This window comes from Polyodon spathula, chromosome 6 (assembly GCF_017654505.1).
Source record: "Polyodon spathula isolate WHYD16114869_AA chromosome 6, ASM1765450v1, whole genome shotgun sequence".
Classification (NCBI taxonomy): domain Eukaryota; kingdom Metazoa; phylum Chordata; class Actinopteri; order Acipenseriformes; family Polyodontidae; genus Polyodon; species Polyodon spathula.
This window is the reverse complement of record NC_054539.1, coordinates 9,424,214-9,431,157: the sequence shown is the minus strand read 5'-3', so window position 1 is coordinate 9,431,157 and position 6,944 is coordinate 9,424,214.

Sequence of the window (6,944 nt, the reverse complement as noted above, 5' to 3'; positions counted from 1 at the left end):
TGCCCCTGAAACACGGTCCACATCTAGCTGGCATTTTAAAAGCGATCTCTTAATAAAACCAGAATCTTTGTGATGCTTCACAACCCTTAAAGGAGATATTGATCACAATGGGTCCTTGACGTCAGGCTAGGGCATCGGGCTTTGGTTGTGTCTTTAAGTGGTTTATGTGGTAATACGTTAATTAATCAGAGGAATTGCTTTCACCTGTACACTGATACACAAGTGTTAAACGTAGAGTAGATTGCCCAGTAATAACTTATTAAGACTTCAAAAAATTCCAGTCCATTACCTTGACATATTTCTTGCATTAGCACTGATATTTTTGTCAGTATGATTGAGGAATATACAGACGTATTGAGGTTACAGACATCCTTTAAATTGTAGCTCCTGTACAAGATGCTTTTCAAGATGTGCACTTCTTTGTACCTCTGTCTATCTATCACTAGATTTCAGTGTCTGATGATACCTGGGTTTGGAATATATGACAATGTATTCAATGATTTTTGGCTCCCAGAATGGAACGTTCTTTTTTTAGAATGTTGATCTCTTCATATTGTCATCACACTCTACTTTTTGGGGAAATGGAGCAGGGTAGGCCATGGTCATTATTAAAAAACATGTTAAATTGAATTGAATTGATTTGGAATTAAGAATCGTACATCTTTTACCAGACACATTGTGTTTTAGAGGGGTAAACATGAAGCAAAGGGCATATTAATAGAAAAAAAACAACAACAACTTCAATTTAGTAATAGTGGTAGCCTTTTGGCACTAGTTTAGCACAGCACATTAACAAATATATTCTGTGCAATGAGGAAACCTTAATGGAAACATTCAACAAATAATTACATTTAACCACCCTCAGAGATTAAAAAATATATATATATATGACAAGTAGAACACTCTAGGAAAGTACAATTGGAACGTTTCTGTAATATCATTCGAAACTTGTTAATGAATGCACATTTAATTAATGGTTTTGATGTAAACACAGTCACAGTGTCACAACAGATTATGTTTTGCAAAGATTTTCAACTTAGTTGCCTGTCAAAATGGGTTTCATGTTTCGAATTATATTTTCATCCTTGGAGCTAGATATGAATTTTGTTTTCCTTAGTAACAAATAGGAATTTTAATTAACCATGTCACCAAATAACACTTCCATGAGATGGAACTCTGGGACATTTTGTTATGCTCCAAAGTGCCTATGGATCTCATTATTTCACAGCAAGGATTTCCATCTACACGAGCAAGGATAGCTGTCAGCTCCTTGAACATTGTGGTGATGATTCCCAAGGGTAGCCATGTACTACATTTATCATTAAATTCCAAGAAAATACATTTTTTAAGTGAGAAAGAGGTTTAATGTTTTAGCAATGACTCATTCAACTTTATAAAACTACATTTTTATATTTTTTTAAAAAGCTTGTAAAGAAACAGGATGCATTTATTATCTGTGTGGGGGGGGGGGGGGTTGTCAAACTAGATTGTGGTGAACAGAATATTATTTGATGGCAGCTACAGTGAAATGAACTTGGTTGAGCTTTATATTACACAGATGACTTTAAAGCAGGCAATGGAAATGCATTTCCTTTATTAAGGAATAATGTCAGTTTCTTTATAAATGATTAAAATAAAATCCATGCATGATAGATGACAGTCGTACAAAGGTAAAATAGTATACCTGTAGTATAAAACGTTTTCAAAGAGCAAAGTTTTGCATGCTCAGAGTTAAATATTAGTGAGGAATGTAGTAGTCTTAATGAGTAAATGCATTAGGATTAGCACAGAAAGAATGTTTATTACATTGTATTGCATGGAAGGACAGATATGGACAGATATACTGGAAAACACCTACAGCTGGAATTGAAGTTAGAATGGAAGTGGATATGTGGCCTTAACTGTTCCAGCATAAAAAAAAAAAAATCTTTAATTATATGCACAACCATTACCTAAGCGTTGTTTATCCATAGTTTCTGTGTGATAACACTGTGTAACAATTTTTTTTTTTTTTTTTTTTTTTTTTTTTGTTCCTGGGTAGTAAGTGTTATTGTGTGTGTCTTTTTGTTCACATAAAGTCAGAAAAAAACAACATATGAATCCAAATTAACATGTATTTATACTATAGTAATACAAAAATGACTACAAAAGATTTAGAAGTGAGTAGTTTTTCGAGATTTACGATTATAATTCGTTTTTACAGTATAATCGTAAATCTCGAAAAACTACTCACTTCTAAATCTTTTGTAGTCATTTTTGTATTACTTTAGTATAAATATATGTTAATTTGGATTCATATGTTGTTTTTTTCTGACTTTATGTGAACGAAAAGACACACATTTGCCCGTTTTCCCATTGGAAATAGTGATATTTTGAAATATCACTGTCCTGGTCACAAAAGCAAAGTTTGTGGGGAATAATAGCCGTTTCCTATACTTTTGAGGCATAAGCAATTAGGAAATAACACTTACTACCCAGGAACAAAAATTGTGTTACATAGTGTAATCTTAGTTGCTCTGACGCTGATGTCATGCTATATAATACTTGAAGACACAATTTGGACTTTCTGAAGATGTCTTCTAGTATGTGTTATGAATCGTTCACCAACAACATCACATCTAAAACAATTCAATAAGGTACTCAAACCAAGACAAGTAACCTTGGGAAATGTTTTAGAGGGGTGTTGAAGAAGCAGTCACTCTTGGGGTGTGATATCATTTTCACACATTGAGCATAAAGATATTAGCTATGTTGTTGCTTTATATTTTCTACCTTGTGTGACAATAAATGAGAAAAAGCTACCTTTAAAACTCCCAGTTTATCCACGGCTGTCTCAGATAACAGCTGCATAAATCACTCGCCTATTATATGCCCAGAATTTACTCCAGTTAAAAATCTCATTATACTGTGGTGTGTTACAGGCAATAGGAATCCCAAGGGAGAGAGCAAGAATATTGTGCTGCGTGATGTTATAGGACATTGTTACAGTGTTTTTTAGGGCATCCTGCTTAACAGTTAACCCAAGCTACGAGTGATTCAAGACAAATCTTCCCGGTTTACAAACACACCGGGTGACCAAGCTGGCTGTTTATTATTTTCAGTGAGAGTCTCAAGACTCTTATTCTTTCCATTTATAAAAATCAGTTGACTTAATTCTCAGATGTGCAGATTTAAAAAGCAAATGTGTGTTTTGATTAAGGTACTGACTAAGGTAAAGAGATCTCAGTTTGCTGGTCTTGTTTTCAGATCCTCTTGCACTTCCTTGGTCACTTCACTTGAAGAGTGGAATTGTCCCCACCAAGGCTTTCTTTCCTGTTGGGAACTAACTAGCGGCTTGTGTGCTTTGCCACCAGTAGAATGTGATGGCCCCGAAGACACTAGGGAAATGACCTGGAAGTGAAATAGTGGCAGACTTCCTGGAAGACAAGTCAAGCAAACTGAAAACGTCCTTTAATAATGAAAACACTTGCTATACAACTATGTAAATGTACCCTTTTAGTGAATGGAAGTACACGACAGGTAAGATTAATTTATTTTTTTTGTTAGCTACAACACTCTAATGTTTCCACCCTAGTGTTAAAACATGTATTGCTAGTTATTTAGAGGATTTAAAAAATGTAAAAAAAAATAATAATAATAATAATAATAATAATAATAATAATAATAATAATAAATAATAATAATAATAATAATAGCAGTTGTTAAAAAATGATTATAGGATGAAAAAATATGCCAGATACTAGTTTCAATTTCCAAAATTCAATCTATATCCTGAAGCATACAAAAAAAAAGGTTTTTCACTAAAACTTCAGCTTAAAATATGATCCAAGCTCAACCTTTTTTAAATCTTTTTTAAGAATTGATTACTTTACCTTAATTTTCTGCTGAATTAATATACATTCACCTTCAGAATTCAAGTATGTTTTTCAGCTTTCTTCAATTCGCAATATGAGGCACACATTTTTACTGTAACTTTATACAAGCATTATTGTATCATTATGAGCCAAATTGTTTCATACTCTTTATTGTAGGTTATATAAAATATGGTAATTTTTAATTATGTTTAACGGTTCTAAAATGCAGCACTGTTCAATGGTTTTGTTTTTTGTATTGCATCCTGTTGATAAATATGAAGAGCACAAAGCTGTTGTGTGATACTGTTACTGCAATTCCCCTACCCCAGGCCTCCCTGTCCCAGGAACCAGTCACCAGACAACTTACCCTTAGAGCTTTCACCTATACATCCCCCCACCCCCCTCCCTTCCTCCACTCCTCTACTTCCAGAGCCCACTCCTTCTCTACCCTTGCCTCTTCCCACGGATATCAAGACTGCTCAGTCTCCAACCACCGTTCGGCGCCTCCTCAAGACACATCTGTTCAGTCAGCATCTGTAAACCTCACAACTCTATACTTGACTATACTGGACTATATGGCACCCAGCTGCACCAGTACTTGCATCAGCTTGTACTTGCACTGAACTGCTCCATACCTTGCCGTATTCTAACTGCTCTTAATTATGTTGTATTTGATTGTACTCTTCTAGGTATCTGTACTCATGTTTTTTGCTCTTATTTGAAATCATTCTCATCCATTCATTGTACTTCCTACGTTCTAATACTGGACTTTACTCATATAAGCACATAGTTTTAATGTAAGTTAACTGCTCTCAGTGGAACCCACTCTTACATGGAATTATTTACTGGATTCTCTATTTTTGCTCTTATTTGAATTTGATCTTTTGCTACTGATTTTAATGTACTTTACAACTGCTCTTATCTGTAATGTGATATTCTGAAATGTGATACTTTACACTGTGATATTCTGTAACAATTGTAAGTCGTCCTGGATAACGGTGTCTGCTAAGAAATAGATAAATAACTAGTGTGCCAACAACTTTACTGCTTCCAATACCAGTACCAGTGCCAAACACTTTAGCAAATAGTGCAGAATGCATACATGGGTTACTATATGTGTTCCATAGTAACCACGACCCTATCTGCACTCCCTCAGGAGTTATAAACAAGCAATGTTAATTAAAAATACACAAGGATCTGAATTAAACAGAAATGTGATTTATTTTACCAACTACCAAAATACAAACACTTACGAATCCACTTTCTCTGAACAATTGTACTGGAAGTGAACGATCTTTAAAACAGAAGTGTTGACAAATTTGTCCAATTGAAACAAAGAGAGAAGCTATTTATGCTCTTTTATTTTAGTTTATTCATGGTTATCTGTGTAAACGTGCTATTTAAAAAAAATATGTGCATTGCGTATTTTATGTAAATTATTTTAAAAATAAGCACAGCACGCACAATTACTGCTGAGACTTGGCTTTATCAGAGTGAGCCATGATTAACTCCCGTAATTACACACACACTGTGTATGCCTGGAGAAGGCAGTGTTTAAGATAAGAACCTATGAGGACCACTGAGTTTGGGTATATGACTGACAGTGGCCCGAACAAACAAAATGTGTTACATTTACTAAAATTAAAAATGATCATAAAAATGCTTTTAAGAAGACCAAATTCCCATTGGGCTTATTTTTAAAATTATTCTTTTTTTTTTTTTAGATTCTATTGATTTTTTTAGTATTACAGTAGTCTCTGTGTATAGAAACACCTCCTAAGGGAACACCCTTGTGGTGAAATTGATTTTTCACATTGTAAATGCACTGCTTAAAGGAAGTTAAACTTTGTTTAAAATTACAGCTTCTTGGCACTGATAGTGATTCATTCACAATGGATGCAGTACTATTTTGTAAAAAATAAAAAGCTTAGTTTTAAGTATTCTGTCCAATTACCCTGACTCCTCCAATGTAGTGTACTGCCTTTCAATTCTTGTCTAAAGCAGCAAGAAAAATACACAGACTTGTATTTATTAACGGGGATTGTGGATGATACTTGTATATTTGTAGATAATTACATGATGACAATGGTCAGTGGGAGGCTGGGTTATTAAAGACATAAATCAGATCAGTGTAGCACTTGTATTTCTCTTTCCAGGTCAAGCCAGGTAAGCAAACAGATAGCAGTTAAAACTCTGAAACGCTATTAGATGTGTGTGTGTGTGTGTGTGTGTGTGTGTGTGTGTGTGTGTGTGTGTGTGTGTGTGTGTGTGTGTGTGTGTGTTTTCGGTACAAACGTAAGTAATTCACCCTGATATTAACAATTGCTTAAGGGAACATGTAGAAGTTCCTGCTCACATAAGCTATGCATTCTCACTCTTAATTTGTTGCAAAATCAATTAAAATTGAATAATTAGGATGAGGATCTATGGCATTGACAGACATAAGTGATAGCACAGGAATGCATGGACTGCTCAAGGGGTAAATTGACAGTAGTTGATAGATCATACTTTAAGAAACATTTAAAAAGCAGATTTGTTGACTCTGAAATGTCTTCATCTAGACAATGTGGGGAAGCTATAAAAAAGGCTAACAAGATGCTCGGATACATTGTGAAAAGTGTTGAATTTAAATCAAGGGAAGTAATGTTAAAACTGTACAATGCACTAGTAAGACCTCATCTTGAATACTGTGTGCAGTTCTGGTCACCTCGCTATAAAAAAGATATTGCTGCTCTAGAAAGAGTGCAAAGAAGAGCGACCAGAATTATCCCGGGCTTAAAAGGCATGTCATATGCAGACAGGCTAAAAGAACTGAATCTGTTCAGTCTTGAGCAAAGAAGACTACGTGGTGACCTAATTCAAGCATTCAAAATTCTAAAAGGTATTGACAATGTCGACCCAAGGGACTTTTTCAGCCTGAAAAAAGAAACAAGGACCAGGGGTCACAAATGGAGATTAGACAAAGGGGCATTCAGAACAGAAAATAGGAGGCACTTTTTTACACAGAGAATTGTGAGGGTCTGGAATCAACTCCCCAGTAATGTTGTTGAAGCTGACACCCTGGGATCTTTCAAGAAGCTGCTTGATGAG